We start from the raw sequence: 25,099 nt of genomic DNA, 5'->3' as shown, positions 1-25,099 counted from the left end.
ATATCATTAGGAATCATTTCATTGACTTTTTGTTCCAGTCGTGTTTAATTCTGTCTTAAGTCTCTGGACTATCCTGCCTCTGATTCCTGGCCATCCAGGCAATGTCAGGCATGGGCTCCTTTTTTTGTGTGGACTTTAAGTTGGATCAGTCATGGGTGGTCATTCCCACAAGTTCTTTTTCAACATTGCCGCAACAAGTCTTGCAGAAAGGACAGATTGTAGGGGGAGAATTTTGTGGTTGAATTGATGTCCCAGTCCCATTGATATGAGCCTTGCCTGGTTACTGAAGATGGTCAATTCAGGCTCCATACCCCCGATTATCAGGAGACTTCATTAGAGTCACTCTCATAGATTCCAGGGAGTTCTCACTGCATTAGGTTTCTATACCACTCCCCAAATGACCTTCAGTTCCAGTTATCTCTTACGGTATACTCTCCCTCTATTTCCTCCCCCTCTACCACCAGATCCCTCCTGTTCCCATCCCCACCTACCCCCAGTCCACCTAAAAAAATCTATTCTATTTTCCCTTCCCAGGGGAATGTATCTGTTCTGAGAAACACTTAAAGAAATGTTCAACATCCTCAGCCATTAGGGAAATGCAAATCAAAGCTACTATGAGATTTCATTTTATACCTGTCAGAGTTGCTAAGATCAAAAACACATGTTGATGAGGATGTAGAGCAATAGGAACACTCTTCCATTGCCAGTGGGAGTACAAATTTGTACAGCTTCTCTGGGAATCAGTATGGTGGTTTATCAGATAATTGGGAAATAATCTACATCAAGACCCAGCTATACTTCTCATGGGCATATAATGAAAAGATGCTCCATCCTACCACAAAGACACTTGCTCAACTGTGTTCACAGCAACTTTATCCATACTAGACTGCTGTACAATCAACAAAACCCAGAGACAGAAATTGGGGTTGAACCTGAAGGTCAGAAAAGCAAAACAGCCAGTACTGGCAATAAAATTAGTCTGAAATGCTATCCTGTTTTCAGGAAACCTCAGAAGGAGACTGTATGTGAGAGCTGTCCCTTCCAATATTTTATTTCTCACTAGTGCTCCACCCAGTTTCTATGGCAAACAAGTGTGGCTACTGGGATTAAAGATGTGTGTCACCACTCCCTGTTCTGTAAGGCTGATCAATGTAGCTATTCTACTCTCTGAACTTCAGGTAAGCTTTATTTATTAAAATACAAATAAAATATCAATATATTTTTCTTTTCTGTCTAAAATAAAAAAGGCTATAATATAAAAGACTATATACCATAGGTACAGTGAGTATATACAATATATACAGGCAATTAGACTATATCTAGTCTAATTGCATTTGAAAAATTCAGAGAAAACACTCCACCATCTATCTTATCTTGGTGAGTCCAAAGTCTTTCTATCATAACTTGCTCTCTGTGTCTGGTAAACAAGGAAAACTATAAGTATCTAGTCTTCAATTCCCTCAGAGACCCAAGAAGGAAATAATATTAACTGAGTAGGTAGGAAGTGTGAGCAAGAGAATTACAAAATTGTGAGAAATGAGGGAAACAGCTGGCTGCCTGGACAGTCACCCAAAGTTCCTCTGCAACATTGGGGCATCTATCATTGGCCTACAGGCCTAGCATATCTGACAAACTTTTTTTGTGAAGCAGGATATTATGAAGGGCTGTGCCTCCTTGCTCTGACAATGTCTTTTGTTTCATGCTTGTCCAATTAGGAGAGCATACTGTCTGCAGTCAAGGCAAGGGCATTTTCTTGCTCAGTGATTTACTTTTACCACAAAGAAAATAAACTTCTTGTGGAGTTTCTTCAATGCCCATTATCTTCTATGAAGTAGATTGGTGTTTCCAGGAGCAGATGTGTCTCACTGTCATAAAAAGGAGCCTATTTTATTAAAACATCTTAAATTCCACTGTAGATCTCTGCAGTGTTTGAAGATGACCTGTATATCTAAAATATATCTTTGTTTGACCTTGAAAACATATCTAATGTGACTACAAGTTCAATTATAATGGGTGAATAATTACTAACCTGCATTTTTAATTATCCTAAACAGTTGGTAATAATAACTGTATGTGAGCTGTATCTGTTTTTGTCCAGTCTATGTGTAATGGGAAATTTCAGGGCTTGTCTTAAGTCCTGGGTAGAGTAATCTCTTAGACTGGATCATCTCAGATAGCCACCTCAAAATTATTCTGAGCAGTTTGTAGTTCAAAGCCAATCATTAAGTGTTGCTATCAGCTGAATGACATCATATGAGCCAGGTGAAATAGCTGTTGTGAGACTTCAGAGATTATTGTAGGAAAAATTATTGTTCACCATTGAAAACTTAAACATTATTTACATCAAAACATAGTGTTTGAATTTCAATAGACATACATTCAAAGAAAGGTACCATAGAGACAAAAATAGATAAGGGCAGAAGAAGAATTTTTGAAAGCAGAGTTTTGAAAACCTTAGTCCCTAGATTTTTATCTTTCTTCTATCCCACAACAGGTAGTTTTCCTGATATGAGACAGAAACTCTGAATTTTCTTTTAACAACATGCTTGGGTTTAGAGAATGAAGGCCTCAGTCCAACACCAAAGACGGTTTGATTTTTAAGTAAGTTAGGACTACCACTATATTGAGAAGTAAGGAGGTATGTATTTTTGCTTGGTAATTCTTTCTGAATATCTATCTTTTCTTCTTTAGGTGTCTAGATGTGCAAGGTCTCTTAACTTCTTAAAGATGGGTAATTTCTATTTTTCTGCAAAGAGTAGACTTCTGTCCCAACCCTTGTGAGGTTTCCTTACAACTTGCAGGATTGCTGTCTTTGTGAATGAGCTGTCATTTCTCTGTCTCAAGAGGTTTCTCTTTCTTAAACCAAATCTTGATTAATTTTGATGATATTAATAAACTTTCTTCTCCTGTGGAAACAAGGACAAAACCCCTTCCCCAATGTAGCACATCTTCTGAGGTTAACACATTCTTTAAATACATTGGCTGATTTAATTCAGAAACTTTTTATAATGTCCAATGTCTCTCTGCAGCTGTTGTTCCTTTCTTATTAGCAGAAAAATTCAAGGTTAATAAAACATTATGCAATCTACTTATGGGGGTATTTATCATTCCTTTCTGCTTATTTAACATATCCTTTAGAGTTTGACTTGATCTTTCTATAACTGCCTGACCTGTAGGATTGTTTGGTATACCTGTAATATACTTTATATTATAATAAGCAAAAGACTGTTTCATTTTCTTAGAGATACGTGGGGGATTATTGTCTGTCTTTATTTGTCCAGGTATACCCATGATGGCCGTAACTTCTAGCAAATCTGTGATTACCGAATCAACCTTTTCTGAACTCAAAGCAGCTGTCCTTTGAAAATCTGAATAGGTACCAATGGTATAATATACATATTTTAATTTTCCAAATTCTACAAAATGGAACACACCCATCTGCCATATTTCATTACTTTGAGTACCCTTTGGGTTACTTCCTGCAGTTAGTGGTATTTGGCTTAAGAGCAAGTAGGACATCTCTTTATAATTTCCTTGGCTTGCAGTCATGTTATGGAAATGTTTTTTAAACATTTTGTATAGACAAATTTTTTTGTGTATGAAATTCTGAGGCCTTCAGCACATTTCTAATCAATAACTGTTTGATTTCTGCATTACCTTTTGCTAGAGGATCTGGAAGATCTGTAGTAGGGAGCTGTGGGCCTCTTCCCACAGCCCGGCTCATGGCTGCCTAGCTAGCTTATGCCCCAAAATAATGACACACAAACTGTATTCTTTTAAACACTGCTTGGCCCATTTCTATTCATGTGTGTAGCACCCCAAGGTGCGCTTACCGGGAAGATTCTAGCCTATGTCCATCCTGGGTCGGAGCTTCATCGCATCTGCTCTGGAAAGGAGAGCATGGTGGCTATCTCTCAGAGGAGCTGCCCTGCATCTGCCCGGGAGAGGGGAGCATGGCGTCTGCTCCAGAGAGCAGAGCTGTCGAGTCTGAGCTCACTTCCTCTTCCTCCCAGCATTCTGTTCTGTTTACTCCACCCACCTATGTTTTAACCTATGAGGGCCAAGCAGTTTCTTTATTACTTAACCAATGAAATCAACAGATTGATATATGACACTCCCACATCAAAGATCCATATATAAACAGATGTATGATATATCTATAGGATATTGCCTATTCCTGATTATGTCTTGTACCTGAATAAATAATAAAGTCAATTCTATATCATCTGGTATAAATTCAGCAGTTTAAATAAGCAAGCAACCCCTTCTGCATATTGTGTTGGTAATTATGTTGAGTTCTTTAAAAGCCTTAGCACCATGAGAACAGCATATAATTTTGAATTTTGGACAGAATAATAAGAGATTTGCTCTACTTTATTTTTTTTATTTGTTACCTGTATTTCTTGATTTATTTGCCTCAGTATAGAATGTAGGGGCTCCAGTTATTGGTGTGTCCTGTACAATGTGAGGAAGGATCCAATGTGTTTTCTTTATAAGTTGAATTCTCTTGTTTTTAGGATAGTTGTTCTTATTCTCTCACAAAAAGTTGCTACAAGCTCTTTGCCAGGGTACACTTTCTTCCCATAATTTATTGATTTCATCATTAGTGAATGATACTGCAGTTTCTGCTAGTTCTATTCCTGTCACATCTTCTGCATAATCTAGAAGTTTGGAGCCTTCTATTTGAGTCATTCCCAGGAGAAATTCTAAGAATACCCTGCCTACAATTCTTTCTAAATGGCCTATTCTAGCACAATTAAAATACTTGGCATTTTGATGTCTCTTCATACCTTTGTAAATCACTTCTCTTACCCAAGCCTCAGTGTTACAGTCAAGGGACTCAACATTGACCAGGTGTGGAATCCATTCATCCATTGGTGCTGATCTGACTTTTAAGGGCCCAAGTATCTTTCTGCATTCTAAATTAGCATTTTCAAAAGTCAGAGCTTCAGTGAATCCTCGTCTAGCTTCTGGATCTGCTACTCCTATTGTACAACTTTAGTTAATCTTTGCAAAGAGTCATTAAATAGTTCTCTTGGGCTTTGTATAACCTTAGCAAATGATTCAATTTTTTTCCTAGTTCTTGAGTCTTGCCCTAAGCATTCGAGGCTGCTGTATGTCATAGGGGACAAGATGTATTTATTGCATATAGCTTGACTATCTGAATCAGCATAATGGCCCTCATCAAGAATTTGATCTTGGGAAGCCTCAAAACCTTCGACTCTATCTTGATCTTTAAGGATCATAGCTTCCTCTATTCAATAACTCTCCCACTGTGGCTGAGACTAATTGAATTCAATCATGAGAAGTAATCTTATTTCTTGAAGACCATGTCTTTACCATATGATGAGGGCATGGCATAAGATACTATTGCTAACTTAATATCTTTTAGATATTTCATACATATAGGCTTCTATTTACATTTTGTATATCCTTTTGGGTCCTATTTGCTGGCTTTTCAGAAACAGTAATAGGATAAGGAGCTAAAACTCTTGGTAAGTCATCTCTGTTTCTGAGAGGTACTGGTGATGTTAAGTCTTTATTATTGCTTTTTGTCTGTACCTGATCACCTTGCTTATCAGTTCTGACAAGTTCTTCAAAGGTTGTCAGGAGCCATTTTCCCAAAAAGTATAGTAGGAACTATTGTCCTAAGGATGTTTGCGGAGAGCCCCACACCCCAACTGTATTGAGAACTGTTTGTTGTCAGAGCCCACCCCACACCCAACTATCTTGAGAGCTATCTGTTAGCAGAACCTGCCTTGCATTCCAACTATCTAGAGAACTGTTTGTGGCCGGAATCACAGAAGGAACGATTCCGCTTGCATAGAGAACACTAGGTGTGTCGACTCGTGACCTCCTGACTGAGGACTCGTGAACTCATGACTGACTCGTGACCAAGTGTCAACTCGTGGCCATTGCTGCAAGATCCCTTCCTGCCCTTGCCATGCCCCTGCCCCCCATCCCAACCCAAATTCCTCATTCAAGGGCTATATAAGCCACAACCATTTCGCCAATAAAGTGAGGCTTTGACAACAGATCTTGCTTGGCCTCCTTCCTCTTTCCCACCCATGTCTTTTCAGATAGCTCCTCTTCAGGACCCTGGAATAACTGACCTGCCAGGCGGGTTACAACCCTAGAATAACTGACCCGCTGGGCCATTACAGTGGCGCCCAAACCAGGAACCTGAAGCATGGCTAACTATTGGACGACGACGCGCAGTCCCGGGATGACAACAAGAAGAAAAGAGAAGGTTCTGCCGGCTGTAGAACTCGGACAGATCTGCAGGACAAGGTAGGCACAGGTTCACTGTCATCCAATAGACATGGAACAGTCAATCTCAAAGGAAGAAAAATTTATCAGGGAGAGAGGAGTAAGAGTCAAAAAGAAAGATTTATGTGTTTGCTTGCGGACTCAAAAGGGAGTCCTTCAAGACGTGGGAAATAAGGGTACAATCCACACAGCTACGCCTACCAAGCAGGATGGCTGCCAGGGCTAGAGAACCTATGTCTTAACCCCCTGCCATACGGAGCAGATGCTGCCAGGCAGGTTTGCTATAATGGAATCTAGACTCAAAAAGCTATAGCTTCAGGACATTAAAAGGAGATTAAATATGCTTCTTTTCCATTCTAAAATTTTGCTTCTTGGTCAAAAGTCTTTAGTTTGTAGGCATATAAATTTATATACAAGGTAGATTAATTTCAATACTATGGTTCTGTAGGAAAGCTTTAAAATCAAAGATTATAATACATTCAGAGGATTTTAAAATTGTTTAGGCTATCCTGAGTTTTTATTTTTTCTTATAAATTTGAGGAATGTTCTTTTGAGTTCTATGAAAAGTTTTGCTATAATTTTAATGAACATTTACATTAAATCTGTAGGTGAGTTCTGTGAGGAATGTTGCTATAATTTTTAATGGACATTTACACTGAATCTGTAGATTGCTTTCAATGAGATTGTCATTTTTGCTGTGTTTCTTCTACTTTCCCAAGAAAATAGGAGATCTTTCAAGATTTAAAGTTCTTATCATACAAGTTTTTCCATTTGTACGCCTGCTCTTGGGTGGGAGTCCTATTGTTTCAGCTTGTGATCCTTTCCTGCTGCCAGGTGTTGCTTCAGGGTAGACTACTGAGACTCAGGCCTCTTACCAAATTTATCAAGGGCCAGAGTTATACTCTAACAAGTGATAATGGTTAAAAATAAAAAAACATTTTCACCTTCACAATCAGAGGTAACAAGACCCAAACTTCTGACCTGTTTGCTTAGAGTTACTCCAAGATATTTTATGATATTCATGGATATTTAAAAGGATGATGTCTCATTTATCCTGGGTGTAAAAGAGATACATTTGGATTTTCAGATTCTGGCTATGATAAAGTAGTTCTGCTATGGGCATAGCTGAGCACATGTCCTTATGGTATGGTTAAACAACTTTTGTATTTAGGCCCAAAAGGGGTATTGCTAAAGTTTTAAGGTAGATATTTGCCTAATTTAAAAAAAATAGCCATAATGCCCCCCCCCGGTGCTGGGGAGACTCTCACTCAGGTCTCAGGATGGCACGGCCCCCCAGTGACTCACAGGAGACCGTCCTTACTGTGGTGGCGTGGGGCTTTGGTTGGCTTTGGTTGGCAGGGGAGGAGTTTGGCCCTAAGTGAGGGAAGAGACCACAGCCCAGTGGTCCAGGAGGGTCATAAAAAATTCCAAAAAATCCAATAAGGGTCGCAGGGGTGCGGCTCCCTGCCTCTCGAGACCACTTCCTAAAACAGTACAATGATAATCGCTCACAGGGGTGTGGGGGGGACCTCCCTGTTTCTCAGGATTGTTCTCGGGATTGCAGTCTGGCTTTGTCTTCAGCTGGTTCCTGGGGCAGGGTACCTGAACCGGCTAGCCCTAGATTTTTGATTCTTCTCTTCCTGCTGGGGGAGTCTGGATTTATCCAGGTCTTTCAATACTATATATGATCCAAAAGTGGCTGTGCCAGTATACACTTCCAGTAATGGAGTTTTTTCTTTACCCACATTTTCTTAAGCATCAATTTTTAGCAGTAATTTTTAATCTTGGTCATTTTTACAAGGATAAGATAAAATCTCAGAGTTTTGGTTTGCATTTCTCTGATGGCTAAAGGATGTTATGTTTGAGCATTTTTTAAGTGTCTCTCAGTCATTTTTAAGTTCGTCTGTTGAGAGTTTTCAGTTTAGGTCTGTAACAAATATTTTTATTGGATTAATTTTTAATAACTAATTTTCTGAGTTCTTCATATGTTTTTGGAATGGGTTTATGATAAGTAAAGATCTTTTCCCACTCTATAGTCTTGTTATACAAAAGCTTCTCAATTCAGGAGATCTTTGTGCCACTGAGGCTGTGTTTGAGATGTGGCAAAATGTACTTCTAAAATTTTTTCTCTGTGAGGTTCAATGTAATTTTTATATGCTGAGGCCTTTGACTCATTTAAACTTGAGTTTTGTACACAGAGATGGATATGGATCTGTTTTCATTCTTCTACATATTGATGTCTAAGGAGGCCCAAATCATTAGTTAAAATGCTTCCTTTTTCCATTTTCCTATCTGCAAGACAGACTTGCAACTTAAGAGGAGGATAGCTTATAAACTTTTAATTAGATATTCAATGGTTAAAGCCCTAGTTATAATATTTTTATGGGAGACCTTGAGCCAATAGGTAAAATTCTTACAAAAAACAATGAGCCAATTTCCAATAGAGAGCTTAAAAAAGCTGCCAGACAGGTACTCAAGCAGGTAAAGTATAAATCAACAGGTAAAGTGTACAATACTGTATAAGTATAATACATTACAGCTATGGCGAGTGCATATATTAAGTACATACTTAATCTACAACAGTTTTATGAAAAGACAAAATGCTGTTTATGGCTAAACCTTCCCAGTTTTGCCAGTTAAGATATCAAACTCTTAATTTAGAACAGTAGCCTGTCTGGTACAAAAGGGCAGGATAAAATCTGGGAGATAGTTTGACAGAATATTGACTATGATCAATGTTTCTTATACTAAACAATAGATTAATTGATAGTTTTAAGATTGATTCCTGGATAATTGTGTTTCCTCAATTCAAAGGCAAAAACAATAATCTTCCTAGATGATCATTGCTACAATTCACACAACTGTATTTTACTAATGTTATAGCTAAAAATCCCTTAAAGGATTTTATGCTAAATTTTACAAATGGCTCTTCCAATGAAAGAACTGCATATATGGTTAATAATAATAAAAAAAAAATTGTGGAACATACCAAGGCTCCTTAAAAGCAACTTATAAAAGTTGCAAACAGGTCATCATGCAAACGGATCTGACATGATGACACCAAGCTGACCTTTACTAAGGCAAGGTAAAAAAGCCCTTGCAATGCATTATGAAAAAACCCGACCTATATATATTTGGGGTTGAGGATATGTTTGTGCTTTTTTCACAGAAAAAAAAAAAATAAAAGCTGGACCTGATGATGTCATGGCTGCTGATACCCCACAGAGGACTTCCAGAGGCGGATGGGGAGAGGTCCTTGGTCTGGCCTTCCCTGCCCCCAAGGAAAGGAGTGTCTGATAGCAGGACCTGCTAAGCCACTCTGCAGGGTGTCATTCTGCTTCCAGAGAGTCCAAACAAAGGGTTAAAATAATTGCCAAGATGTGCTTCAGGTAGCTGAATCCAGCTCACCTCACCCAGGAATCCCACCTGCCCTGAAGCACAAATGCTGAGCTGCTTCTGCAGTTTAAATTTTGTTTGCTTTGGAGCTAAGATGAAAACTAAACATCTGACTGTTTTAATCTTTGGGGCACAAAACTCATTTTGATTAAAATATTAACCCCTCTTCACTTAAGAAGGGGGAAGATTGGGGTTCTGACTGTTGCTTAGAGACTGGAACTGGTGGTATTTAATAACAACAATGTATGTCATTGTACTCTTACTGGAATTGACCTAATGATATTTGTAACTGCTTATAGATGTTGGGAAAGGTTTGACACATGCTGTAAAGTGTTTGGGTTTAATGCATATGTTAAGAATTTTAGATTTTGATCCCTTTACACTGCCCTAATTTTTGGCAGGCAGCACTCATAATCTTATGTTGGAGTAGGCATTTAGGAAGGAGATATACCATGGGCCAGACTAAAAGGTGGATACTGGGTTTGGAAGGTGCCCTTTCTTCTTGTCTGGAGATGGAGTCATTGGTGCCCAAATTATATCTTTACTCAACCTATACAAGATATCTTTTATTTGAGGAGCTCCAAGGATGGGCAACTTGTGGCAGGACCTCCCCCCAACCTAAGACAGGGCCCTGGGAACCCGAGGATGAGTAAGGGGAAAAGGACCTGGTCCCCACTTGACCTAAGACAGGGGCCCTCATCGCAGGCCATCATTAAGGCCAAAATCAAAAATATAAATATAAAATAATAACTATGCTACTTATAAGGCACCCCTCTGTTCCCAGGAGAGGAAAATTGCTCCACCACCTGAGAGAAGGGCTCTCCTTGTCCCAGTCCCTTCTCCTTTAGGTCTGATGATGTGGTTGGACTCTGACCTGGTGCCCTCCACTTGATAGCTGCTTGCCTTTATAAAAGGAGGGGATATATGTCAGGAGCCATTTTCCCAAAAAGTATAGTAGGAACTATTGTACTAAGGATGTTTGCGGAGAGCCCCAAACCCCAACTGTATTGAGAACTGTTTGTTGGCGGAGCCCACCCCACACCCAACTATCTTGAGAGCTATCTGTTAGTGGAACCTGCCTTGCATTCCAACTATCTAGAGAACTGTTTGTGGTTGGAATCACAAAAGGAACAATTCCGCTTGCATAGAGAACACTAGGTGTGTCGACTCGTGACCTCCTGACTGAGGACTCGTGACCTTGTGACCGACTCGTGACCAAGCATCAACTCGTGACCATTGCTGCAAGATCCCTTCCTGCCCTTGCCATGCCCCTGCCCCCCATCCCAACCCAAATTCCTCATTCAAGGGCTATATAAGCCACAACCATTTCGCCAATAAAGTGAGGCTTTGACAACAGATCTTGCTTGGCCTCCTTCCTCTTTCCCGCCCATGTCTTTTCAGATAGTGCCTCTTCAGGACCCTGGAATAACTGACCTGCCAGGCGGGTTACAAACCTAGAATAACTGACCTGCTAGGCGGTTACAAAATGTTTCAAATATATATATCGCTGTTATTTGCAGAGTCTGAATTTCTTGACATGTGAATATTTCTAATGCCTTCATCAAATCAATTAATTTCTGATTCTCATCATGTACATATGATTCCAAGTCTTTAAGATTTTCCATCAATGATATCTTGTCATCTTTAGAGATTATTTGGATGGCATGTAGATTGCCATCCAGGAGGGATGGTTTATTGGCTAGCTTGTCATAACTTTTAGACAGATTTTGATTGTCAGTTTTAACAGTATGTTTCCTTTTAGATAATACCTCAGTACCATTCTATAAGGTGTCATAACTCATTGACCTGGAATAAATTTTGCCTGTAAAATTGTGGTTATCCCTTTCAGTGGTATTAATCCTTTCAGTCAACTTCTCATTATTAGTCTGTAAAGTCTATACATTTCTAAAAGTTTCTCATTCTTGACTGTGTTATCAAGCCATTTTTAAGAATATAATATGAGTTGTAAACTAATAGCAGCTATGACTAAGAATGTATATATCCCAGGTAGGTCCTATACCTCTTTTGGAATTCCCTCTATAGTACAAAAAAAGGTTATTAAATTCCTGGATGGTAAAATTATCTGCAGTTATCAGATGACTTACCTCTCTTAAATTCCTGGTTCAGATGAAAATTTTAAGGTGCAATAATGATGTGGGCCAGTTAGGTGCTCCAATTTTACCACCAAAACAGTCCAGAGGAACTGGAACTCTGGTCTTACTTATTCCAATGTCACTAACCTGTGGTTTTCTACAGAGAACTCAAAACCAAACATAATATATTTTTGTTAAAGACATTCCGGTCAGAGTAGCCCTGCAGTGGGTGTGCATGGGCCACCGGAGCCAAGGGAAGCTGTGGGAGTCACATGGGAGCCACACACGGGGTTGCAGCAAGCCACAGGTCGTGGGAAGCTGCAAGGGTGGGAGAGATGGCAGCAAGCCACGGGTGAACAGATTGGGCAGTAGAAGAAACTAACCTGGGAAAGATAGGAGTTGGGAGTACTAGTTTTTCTCCTGGACCCAGGTGGCTAGGTTTGGGTCTGGCTTTTGCCTGTGCTGGTGGCTAAAATGTTTTAAGAAATCGGTTTTTATTGTGAATTTGTGCCCCAAACATTGGGTGTCAAATGTTGCATGATTAATAAAACCTCAGAGATAGAAATTATGGTTCATCCTGAAGGTCAGGAAAGCAAGACAGCCAACCACTGGCTCTTACCTCTACCTCAGACTGAAATAGTGATCCTGCCTTCAGGAAGCCTCAGAATGAGAATATGTGTGAGAACTGTCTTTAGCGCTCTCTAGTGTTGGGGCTAAAAGTGTGCAACACTACCACCCAGTTTCTATGGTAAACTTGTGTGACTACTGGGATTAAAAGTGTGTCACCACTGCCTGTTCTGTAAGGCTGATTGGTAAAGCTGTTTAACTCCCTGAACTTTAGGCAAACTTTATTTATTAAAATACAAATGAAATGTCACTACAATATGGTATGGGACAATTCTGTATTCTGTCAATTATGTTTTAAATAAATGCTGATTGGCCAGTGGTCAGGCAGGAAGTATAGGTGGGACAACCAGACAGGAAGTAGAGGTGGAGCAATGAGAACAGGAGAATTATGGGAAGGAAGAAGCCTATTCCTTCCCAGTCCTGCCCAGACGTGGAAGAAGAAAGATGTGACCTACCCTGTTAAGAAAGGTACCGAGCCATGTCGCTAACATAGATAAGAATAATGGGTTAATATAAGTTACAAGAGTTAATAAGAAGCTTGAGCTAATGGGCCAATCAGTTTATAACTTATGTAGACCTCTGTGTGATTTTCTTTGTGTACGGACAGTACAGAAACCCCAACAAGCAGGCCCTCATGTTACAACAATAGACAGAGACAGGAAATGCCCTAGATGTCCCTCTACTGTGGTACATTTACACAATGGAGTATTACTCAGTTGTTAGAAATAATGACAACGTGACACTTGTAGGCAAACGGATGGAAGTAGAAAAGATCATCCTGAGGGTAGTAACTCAGGCTGAAAGATAAACATGGTATATGCTCATTTGTAAGTGGACAGCAGCTCTTAAGGAAAGGAAAATCATGATGCAGTGCACAGACCTAGATAGACTAAGTAAGAAGGTTCAAGATTTATACAGGATCACGTCTGATACAGACAGGGTGGTGGGTGAGTTAACTGCCCAGCATATTTGCCCAGGGAATGACTAATTTAGTTCCTGGGAAATGAGTTCTGGGTGTCATGTAGCAGCCCCGTCCAGGCCTGCTGGGGTTCTGGCTCCTACACACAGGGCTCCTTGGCTTTTCCGAGGCCTGGCAGCTGAGCACCATGAGTAATGCCAGTGACTACAAAGTTTATCATTTGCACTTGGACAAAAAAGAAAAAAAAAAAGAGCGGTTCCGATTCTACCTTTCCATTCCCTCAGCTCTGGGACACAGGAGGGTGACAAAGGCAGCCAGGCTCTTCTCTCTTGGCTATCATTACTGATCTTGCAGGACATTATGGACACATTCCTCTGTGACTGGAACCTTCTACTTGCCTGTAGCATCACAGACACAGAGGCTGAACCTCCCAAGTGGAACCGTGGTGGCAAGGTCCGCGTTCACATTTCAGTCCCCTGTCCAGTCCATCACTCTAGAAGGTTTTGTCTACAGCTCTGCACTGTGCAGGCGAGGAGTAAAGCAGCAGCTGGAGCCTCGGAGACAAAATCTCTATCAGCGGAGGAGCCTGCGTGGCCTCTAGTTCAGCTGCCCCGCAGCAACAGCCCCTAAACAGTCACATCAAAACTGAATAGCGATGGCAATAAAGCAATATTAAAAACTTTTAGCCAAAGCCCCATTGCTGTTGTATGCTTTTGTAGTTGCCTTCATGATGTCACTGCATTCTCTGGTGCCATCTAGCGACAAGTTCTGGAATGCGGCTCAAAAAACCTTTTAGGTAGAGAGGTTTATGTTTGCAGGGCAAAGATGATTGACAATATATTCTGTTAGGTGTATGGAAATGTGCCTTGGACCTCATGATCACGTGATATAAAACACGTGTTTGGAAAGATAATCCACAGAATGGAAAAAGATACTTACAAATTAAAGATCAGATCAGATCCTGGCGCAATGGCCACCCTTTCTGTGAGTTGGAGGAGTTTACATAACGAGTTCTAGTTCAGCCAGGGCTACATAGTGAGGCGTTATCTCAGAGGAAAAAAAAATCATGTAAGAAATTAATACCCCAGAAATGGCTCCTAAAATAAACAAAGCAGACTAATATAAAATTAGATAAAGATTCAAATAGATATTTAAACAATGAATATACAGAAAACTGAGGAAAAAAACACACAACCTACTGATTCAAGGGAAAGCAAATCTCCAAGAAGTTCACACAGAACTAGAATGGTTATGACAAAAAGAAATCAATTGGAAAGTGTTGTTGGACTTGAATGCCCTGTGCACTGCTGCTGGGGATGTAATGGTGCTCAGCTGCTGCTGAAAGCAGTATGGCAATTCCTCAGAGAAGATCCACGGAGTTATTATGTGGCTCAGAAATTGCAACTATAGACATATGGCAAACACAACTGAAAACAACAACTCAACAGATACTTAGCTATTGATGCCAATAGTGGCATTATTTATAATAGCGTCAAGTGCAAGAGACCCAAATGTCCATCAAGAGAAGAATGATGGAGTGAAATGTGGTTGATCTGTATGCAGAATATTATTCACCCAGAAGAAGGAATGACATTCTGGTTTAGTTCCAACATGATAAATATTAAAGGTATTATACCAAACAAAAGAAGCTGGACAGGTTTTATATTTTCCAGCTTATTAGTTCTTTGAATATTCTGTACAATGCATTTTGATCATATTCATCCTCTCCTCCCATTTTCCCCAGACTCAAACCCCATCCCTATCCACCCAACTTTATAAAAATAAATTAATTCCAGTTTATGTTGCACCTATGGTCTTGGGTACAGGGCATTCCAATAGAACATGGTCCGTGAGTGGTAATGTAAATCAATTGGATGAAGAGTTCCAAGTCCCCAGTACTCAGTGTGTTTGCAAATACCTGGGATGCTGATGTGGCCAGTGAAAGCCTGAGTCTCTAAAACTCCAAACTCCCTTCATCAGAGCACATGATTTTTTTTTTTTTTTTTTTTTTGACAAGATCACATTATGGCCACCCCAATGAGCTTGATAAGTACAGTAGTGATCTTGGAACTTTCTCCAAAATGTCTCAAAGAAAGTTTGTAAGACTGAGTGCAAAGTTGGGGAGGGGCTGGAGGCAGGGGTACCTGGTGACTTCATTTCAAAGGAGACTTGGGACCTCTCTGTCTAAAAGAAACAAAACAAACAAGCTCTGCGCAAGCTCCAAGCAGAAAAAATCACAGCATGGAGAGGGGATGTGGGAGTGACATCACATCCCTCGCTGAGGAGCTATATAGACAATTGATAGCTGATGAGAAAGGGAGAACGAGTTTCATTTAAAGGCATGTCTCCTGGTAAGTGGACCTCACTCCAGGGAACGGCCTCATATCCAAGAATGTGACGTGGACTGGACTTGATTGTTTTTTAAAAACAGGAGGTGGGTGGTCCTTGGACCTCCCACAGGGCAGAGAAACCTGCTTGCTCTTTGGGCTGAGGAGGAAGGAAGACTTGATTGGGGGAGGGGGAGGGAATGGGAGGTGGTGGCGGGGAAGAGGCAGAAATCTTTAATAATTAAATAAATTAATTAATAAAAAATGTAAAAAAAAAGAAAAAAATAATCTAAAAATATAAATAATAATATAAAAATAATAAATAATTCATCAATAAAAAAAAAGAAAAAAAAACAGGACACAAAGTTTGATAGGTAGGGATGGGGGGTGGATCCAGAAGGAGTTGGAATATGGGGTGAGTATGATTAAAATATATGAAGCTCTCAAAATTTAATTTAAAAAGAACAGAAAGTTAAAACTAAGCAGGCAAAACTCATGGAATTCACATAATAAAATGAAACACGATGAGCCACTGGAATTGTCTCGAGCAGTCACAGATATGCCTTTTGAGACCTGCTGCTGCCTAGCCAGGAGCACAGTTTCTCACTTCAGTTCTCAGAATGGATGACTCATGATGGATTCCTTGTTCAGAACGGGTTAGCTTTGTATTAATATATTTTCAATTTGTTCTTTGAGAAGTTCATACATGTATACAGTGTAGTTATATCTCAGATGAAAACACCCATTGCTGAGGAGGCCTTAGGCTCTGGGCAAGAACATCTTACATTTTGCTGTGGACACAGCATCAAACTGTTTTCTAAACACTTACCTTTTCCACTATCAGTTGATGCAACTCTGGCCCCTCATCAAAGGAGCTTTTTTATGTAGTGAACCGAGGTTGAGACAGACTAACAACTGGTTACACCACCTAGTATAAGTGACTGTGGAGTGACTGATCCTGAATAGAATATATATACCTCCTTCTCCCAAAGGTCTGTTTATCTTCCTTTTGCATATAAATGTTTTTCCTGCATGTATGTCAATGCATGCCTAGGGTCTGGAGAGGTAAGAAGAGAATGTTGAATCTACTGGGACTAGATTTACAGGTGGTTGTGAGTACCTATGCGTGTGCTGGGAATTGAACCCAGGTCTTCTGTAAAAGCAGTCAGTGCTCTTAAACTCTGAGCTTTCTCTCCAATCCTTGTTTTCTTCATTTCAATTTTTTTCATTAATTTTCCAATTTTCTAGTGTGTCTCAACACCCCCCCTCCCCCCGTGTGTGTGTGTGTGTGAACCCAGAGAGATCAATTGTCTTTCAGTAGAGAGATATCTGTTGGTGGGAGACATCTGTACTTTTAAATGTTGCATGTTCATTGTTGTGTGTTGATTATTAATTTTTGTGAATTTCCTTTAAATACATTCAAATTTAAACTTACAGCAGTACTAGCTTTTCCACCATTTTTTCTTTCCCAATATCTGATTAATTTACTATCTAATGCTTTCCTACTTTCTCCCTGAAGCACTTCCTTTGATTCTTTTTGCTGTATTATGGAAAGTAGATTTTCAAGAACTTGAGAAAACTGATCTTTGGGGAGGAGTGTTGAAGAAAAATACAAAATTTGTTCAGTGGTTGAAGAATGGAGGTGAAGGATCTGTGATCACAAACTGAATTCTCTACTTCAAGGAGTTGAGAGGTAACCAATATAGGATGGAGATAAAGAGATAGAGGGGGAAGGTTACTGAAGGGGATGGATAGACACATACTTCTTGAAAATAGATAGAGGTCTTCCATGAACTCAGTTCTGGTTCATGGGACTCTTTCAATCATGACAGCTAGTTGTTACATGTGGTGATTTGAAAGAAAATGGACCCATATGGAGTGGCCCTGTTGGGAGATGTGGCCTTGTTGGAGCAGGTATGGCCTTTTTGGAGGAAGTGTGTCATTGTGGGGTTGGGTTTTGATGTCTCCTTTGGTTAAGTTACACTCAGTGTGACACACAGGTGCTTTTGCTGCCTGTGAATCAAGATTTAGAACCTCCAGATCCTTCTCCAGTACCATGTCTGCCTATACACCGCCATGATGATAATGGACTAAACCTCTGAAACTGTAAGCTTGCCTCAATGAAGTGCTTACCTTTACAGGAGTTTCCAGGATCATGGTGTTTCTTCACAGCAATAGAAACCCTAACTAGGACAGTATGTTTAGCCTTGAAGATGAAGACAGAGAAGGGATGGTTATCTAGTTCAAGTTAACCATGCAATATAGATTTGAACAAAACATTTCTCAAATGCTGAGCATGTCTACACACACATGTAGGTATAGAATCTGAGACAAAGTTTGAGGCAGTGAAGGGAACAGCCACACCAAGTGTGATTGTTTGGATGAAAATGGCAGCTCATAAATTTGAATGCTTGGTCCCAAGTACTTGGAACATTTTGACAAAGAGTAGGTAGTGTGACTTTGATGGAGGAGATGTCTCTGGTTCAAATGCCAGCACCATCCTAAAATAGCTCTCTTTTGCCTTGTGCCTGTGACCCAGGATAAGCTCTCAGCTACTTATCCAATGCCATTCCTACCTTCCACAATTCTCCCGTCCATAATGGTAATGAACTCTCTCTAAACTGTAAGCAAACCCCCAATAACCTTTCTTTTTTAAGTTGCATTGATCATGGTATCTCTTCATAGCAACAGTAAAGTGACAAAGACAGTGTTGGTACCAGATGTGGGGTATTGCTGTGATAGGCCTGGCCATGTTGGTTTGGGAGGAAAATGAATAAGTTTATGACTTAGAATAGAAAAACTTTGGATGCTATATATAGGACTTAATGGTTTATCATAGAAGGAGCTTCGAAGACAGTAGTGCTGAGAGGCATGTGGACCACGGAAGTGAGCACCTCCTCTCCTAGCCTTGGAAATATCTTATTTTCTCTGTTGTTTGCAATGCTTTCCTTCAATTTATTTAGGAACACTTCTGGATAATTGGGCCTCCATGATCTCTGAAGTAAAACAGGCTGCTGGTTGGAATGGGTGGGAGGAGCTTTCTCAGCAATCTCATTTTCCACTCACTGCTGTTTACTTAGGGAGCTGTGCTTCCCGGTTCCACCTCATCTGAGTGTGGACTCTGTTCAATCTAGGTAGGTCAAGGGTGGGGGATTATAGAGAGATCTGGAGAAAGAACAGAGCACTTTTATTTCCCCAGTCCCACCAACATGGATGGGAAAGAATGCAATTAGTGACTTAGACCAGTGAGCTTGAATGCGAGTCAACAATGGCATGATCACAGCTGTCTAGGGCTTCCTTTCTTAAAGCCTATTTTGCAACTCTTGATCTTTTCACAGATCTCTGGATTGGCAGAGCTACAGAAACACAGTGGATTGAAAGTCTGGCTACTATGATTCCTGGAACACCTCTACGATAAGGAAATGAGGGCTGCCTGGAGGTGGTAGGAAGATCTTTATCACTGTTGTGGTTTTTGCTCTGTAGCCAACTATCTGCTGGGTTCGCGATGATTGCAGTTTAGATTTTTGTCTGATGCCAATCTACAGTGGCAATAAAGATAGGTTCTTTCAGCTGAATCAGGGTGGAGATTCAGTTTGTAGTTGAGTGTAGCTCTTTTATTTTAGGCAACTTCTAGAATAATCATAAACTCCAGTTTTAGTGGAATAAAATTGGATCTAGTTCAGTAAAGAAGCTATACTTCGCAAAGGCATTCTGAGTGAGTACCTTTATATTTATATGTGGTACATGGGATCTGGACACTGGAGTGGGCAAGTGTGTGGCTGAGGTGGGAGAAGGAGAAAAGAGGTGGTGATCACACCACTCTTTTCTAATTTCTTGTCCATAATTGGTTAAATTACTCATACTAGATATTTCTCTGTTTTCAATATCAGTTGTCTTTGGGTTTTATTAAGCAAAGTGGGGGTATTAGCAAAATTTTGGAATTTATAGGGAGCAAAAATGTATATTTCTTTTGTCTTAACCCTGCCATGGTCAGTACATCTAGTAGCAGATGAAACTCTATCTCCTCAGACCCGGGCCATAGCAACCTCTCTTCTGTTCTACCCTTCATTTGTGAGCCTTTCCTGAGTTCTGAACATCCCTTTTCCCCTTCCCTTCCCTGTAAAGGAGTTGCTATGAATTGCCATTGTTATCAGTCTGTCTATGTGTGATTTTTCCCTCTACTATTTAAACAATTCCCCATTTTAAATTCCATTGATTGCAAATTCTTCATATGATTTGTGTCCTATTAGAGTAATTCTGGTCAAAACAGGTATTTCAATAAGAAAGTATTTGTAAATCTTTGTTGTGACAGAATTTAAAGCAGCACATATTAAGATGTTGGTCAATAGTAGAGCATCTACCTAGCATGCATGAGACCCTAAGTATTATCTTCAGCTCCAGCCATACAGAGTAACAGAGAAGAATTGTAAGTCTTTTAGAAAAAGTAATCAAAAATAATAATACTTCAAGGCACTATGATCAAAAGTATGTGAGTATCTGCCACAGAGAATAGACTTGAAGGATTTTAGTTTATATACTTTTATTAAACTACATTTAGTCTCATGGCAGGGGTGATGAATGTATCAAGTTTTCACTGAAATGTTCATGGCTTGCCAAGATCTTTCTGGACTGACAGAAACTTGGTGAATAGTGAACATATCCAGATTTTAAAATTCTCAAAACTGGAAGTCTGATGTGGATATTGAAGCTAGGAAACTCAATGTTAGCTAAGTGTATCTTAGAGAACTCACAGGTCTGTTAGAAAACACTTCAGGAGTCTTTCTGGGTGAATGGGAGACACTAGCGTATGAAAACAAGTAATATTGGCTGCAGAGGTGAATAGGAAGGAAGACAGATCACTATAGTGGCCCACACATTATCTGTATAGTGACCGTATATATAGTGTTTTTTTTTTTTACATAAAACTGCATTTTCTTTATTTTATTTTATTTTATTTTTTTTTTTGGTTTTTCGAGACAGGGTTTCTCTGTGGTTTTGGAGCCTGTCCTGGAACTAACTCTTATAGACCAGGCTGGTCTCGAACTCACAGAGATCCGCCTGCCTCTGCCTCCCGAGTGCTGGGATTAAAGGCGTGCACCACCACTGCCCGGCTTATTTTCTTTATTTTTGCATACTTTTAAATATAGTGTGTTATTTAGCATTGTAAATGCATGGGGAATGCCTGAATACAAAGGAAATCAGTGTGGCATAACAGCATAAAGGTACTGAATTATTTTCTAGAAAATTCACCAGTCTTTTAAACATATTTTAATTAGTATAACTTTATACATCATGCTTTGCTGACACCTATGGGAGGCCTGCCCCTTTCTAAACAGAAACAGAGGAGTGGATGGGGGGTGGACATAGAGGAGCTAGGACTGGGGAAGAACAGGAAGGAAAGGAGGAAGGGGAAACTCTGGTAGGGATGTAAAATAAATGAAAAAAATGTTGGGTCCCTGTTTTTCTGGAGGGATACAATTATAGGAGTGGTAACCTTTTTGTTTTTACTGTTTTTTATTGTTTGTTTTCATTATTTTAAGACACTGGAGCTGCATTACAAAAGGTTTTTCATGGAATTGGCATAAATATAACCCAGAGTAAATCCTATTTCTGTATTGAGAACAAAATTCCTGAGACATAAAGTTTGCAGTAGGGTAGTTAGACAAAATGGGAGGGAGTTCTTGAGTCTGTCCAATGTGGAATATGTGGCAGCCTGATTTGTAAAAGTCTCTATCAAGCAGCATGGCAGGATATGAGGAGTTGAAAAAAATCAATAGTTTTTTTTTTTTTTTTTTTTTTCAATAGGTTAAGATTCTAGGTATAAGGTTCCTAAGGCAAGACTGGAAATTTCTCTGGAGATATTTTCAATTGTGCCTTGTCTGTTCAGCAGTGGATTTGGGCGCCCTCTATGGAAAAGATGATCTTAGGACAACAAAAGTCAGTAGTGTTTCTATTTATCCATCCTGTGAAGCACCCAGTTAAGGGCAAGTGTGTGATTTTACAGATTCAACCTTTTAGCAAGATACTCTCTGAGAACTATTTTTTATTGTGAAGTTCTTATGGGTGATAATTTATAAATAGTTCTTTATTTTACAATAATATGAATGTCATTAGAAGTCTATTTAAGAGCATATTCCTCTCTTAAATGAAAGAACTTTAAAAAATGAATAAAACAGACTATAAAGAAACTCATGCCTTTTTTTTTGGCTCTCAGACTATTGAAATAATTATTTCCAATAAATTAGAATTTTCCAAAGGATTTCATCCTGGGAGAATGAAAAAGACCGGATCATGGTACCAATGGGGAGAAACTTGTTTGATGAAGAGATTTCACACAATTTTGACAACTTGGGACACCACTTTACATGAAAGAGTGAAACCCTTGACCCAGAGCAGCTCAGATCTGAACAGTTGTGGCCTTCTATTTAAACTTAAATTCCTCATTAGGACTCTGAAGGTGTGTGGGGGGGGGGGGGGGAAGAAGGGAGAGAGGGGGTACCTCTTTGTTCTTCCCAATGCAACTACACTGAACAACATGCTTTCCATTGCTAATTGTGTCTTTAATTGGATTATTGAGGATGGTGGTGAAGCCTGACTTGTTAGGAATGCCAGAGTTGTCAGTCTCTGACCCTAAGAGTCCCACGAACATTTGAGGGAGACAATCTGGCTCTTCACAGTTGATTACTTCTGTTCTATGGTAGTTTGTCCCTTTGTGGTTCTGTTATTCTGCAATCCACGAGGCTAAAGAGGAGGAGTGACAAGAAGGGCAGCATGTATTGCTGAGCTGAGATAATGGGGGAATTCTGGGTTGATTGACAGTGTGTGTCTGTTCCAACAGAACCTGTTCCTTCTATGCGTCCTTTGGTTTAGCCTGTTTCTCCATTCAGGGAGACAGTTTAAGATTCCAATGAGGTCCTTTTGCAAAGTATGTGTCATTTATATCCTAGCATTAAGTGAAGAAGACAAATCAATACATGTCATAGGAGAAGTGTTTTTAGTGAAGCCTTGTGGTTTAGGTCCAATACTGATGACTTTATACATAAAGTGAGACCTAAGAGGTAACCAGTCACTATCATGTCTCCCACGACATTTTTTTAATCTGTGTGAAATCCTCCGAGTGGCATTACCTAAGTCAGCTAATGTGATAGCAAGAAACAGATCAGATCTGAAAGCAGTGACAAGATACAAAAGTCTAGCAAATAAGGGGGAAACTCTAAGATGTCACAGGGGATAGTTTCGGGTGCCTTGCTAAAAGATATTATGTGTACCTTGGGTTCCAAGGAAGTCAGTCCTAATAGGACTCTATGTGGAACTTCCCTGTGTCCTGCTGTGAGGAGGAGACATGTGGGTAAGACTGTGGAAGCAAGGAGTAGTTGGAAGGCCGCAATTCCTTAGTGCTGGAGTAGGAAGGACCACACTTGTACTCCATAGGAAGAGGGGGTGGAACACCTTCCTTCAGCTTATGACTCTTTTTTCCTGCTCCCTTCCAGGTACCAGCAAGGTGAAGTGTTCCAGGAGGGTGTCCCACAGTTTGTGTCAGGAGAGATAACCATGTTATTCAGGTAGTGGTTTGGAAATATCAGAATTTGCTTTCATTTCTTATAAACAATATGATTGCCATTAGACACAAGTTAATGTTGGACAGATTAGAGAATAGCAGTGTAACTAGCCCAGAATCTCACCAATTACAATGAAGATAATATCTCTGTGGATTGGGTCATCTCGTGCTGTAATGAAACCTCTTGGTGAGTCACAAGGAATGGTTAGTCCTTGCAAGGGCTCCCCTTTCCTTGCCCATTGTGTCTTCCACATGATGGTTCAATTCTCCAGCTCTGGTTCTAGTTGTTTCCAAGCACCCAGTTGGGCTCCTTTTCCAAAAGCATGGTAGAAGTGAATGTGGGTCCAGGAGAGTATTGAGGCCATGGTTATTCATGTAGCCTTTTTAGTGCAGAGCACATCATCACCATGACTAGAATCAGAACTCCAGAAACAGTTACTCATGTCCACCTCCCAGTAAAGACATTTATCTCTTTTTTAAAAAGTTGTAGTTATTGAGCTATATATTTTTCTCTGCTCCCCTCCCTTTCTCTCCCCTCTACTTCTACCCTCTCCCATGATCCCCAGGCTCCCAAATTACTCAGGAGATCTTGTCTTTTTCTACTTCTCATGTAAATTAGATTCATGAATGTCTCTCTTAAGGTCCTCTTTGTTGTCTAGGTTCTCTGGGACTGTGAATTGTAGGCTGTTTTTTTCCCTTTATGTCTAAAATCCACTTTTGAATGAGTACATATTCTTAAGGAAATGCTCAATATCCTTAGCCATCAGAGAAATGAAAATCAAAACAACTCTAAAATTCCATCTTATATCTATAAGAATGGCCAAGATCAAAAACAATGATGACAACTTATGCTGGAGAAGATGTGGGGTAAAGGGAACAGTCCTCCATTTGATGTGGGAGTACAAACTGTACAGCCACTTTGGATATCATTATGGCTATTTCTCAGAAAATAGGAAGCAATCTACCATAATACCCAGTAATACTGCTTTTGGGTAAATACCCAAAGGATGCTCAATTATACCATAAGGACATGTACTCAACTATGTTCATAGCAGCATAATTTGTCATAGCCAGAACATGGAAACTACCTAAATGCCCTTCTATCAAAGAATGGATAAGGAAAATGTGGCACATTTACACAATAGAGTACTACACAGCAGAAAAAATAATGACATCTTGGAATTTGTGGGTGAATGGACTAATATAGAAAATATCATGTTGAGTGAGGTAACCCAGACCCAGAAAGACAAATATAATATATACTCACTGATATTTATTTCTTGAAGGGAAGAATCATCATCAATTAAAAAAAATTATTTATTTACTTGTATGTCAGGGTAAGTATGTGGGCGTATGTGTGTGGGTGTCAGTTCTCTCCTTCCACCATGTAGATCCTGGAAACTGAACTCAGGTCATCCAGTTTGGCAGCAAGGACCTTTACTCACTGAGCCACCTCAACAGCCCTCAGTCATCATTTTATATTGACACAAGAGATAAAAGTTTTGGTTTTCATTAGTGAGTCAGGACACAGAAACCATTTTGCCACTTATATCTGTGCGTTTGACCTTGGACACGAGCCATACCTAGCATTTAGCAATCTCCTAGAACCAAGCTCTACCTGACATTTGTGGCCCTTGTTATGAGTGTACTGAGATTGATCATTACCACTTACAACCAATTTGAAAGTAAGAAACAGAGCTCGTCTCTTGACATCAGGAACTGATCTGGCCTTCCTGCAAGGCTTGATGCTCACAATCATCTGTATCAGTCTACTCTGTGACTGATACATACAGACAAGTATCAGACCACTCTATAGCTGTGTCTTCACATGGACAAAACCATGAGCATTGTCCAAATCCAAATGAGCAAAGGTCCCTCCACCTGGGCCTCCGTGGGTGACTGCTGATCC

The sequence above is a fragment of the Chionomys nivalis genome, chromosome 2 (assembly GCF_950005125.1).
Source record: "Chionomys nivalis chromosome 2, mChiNiv1.1, whole genome shotgun sequence".
Classification (NCBI taxonomy): Eukaryota; Metazoa; Chordata; class Mammalia; order Rodentia; family Cricetidae; genus Chionomys; species Chionomys nivalis.
Note: the sequence above shows the minus strand (reverse complement) of the source record.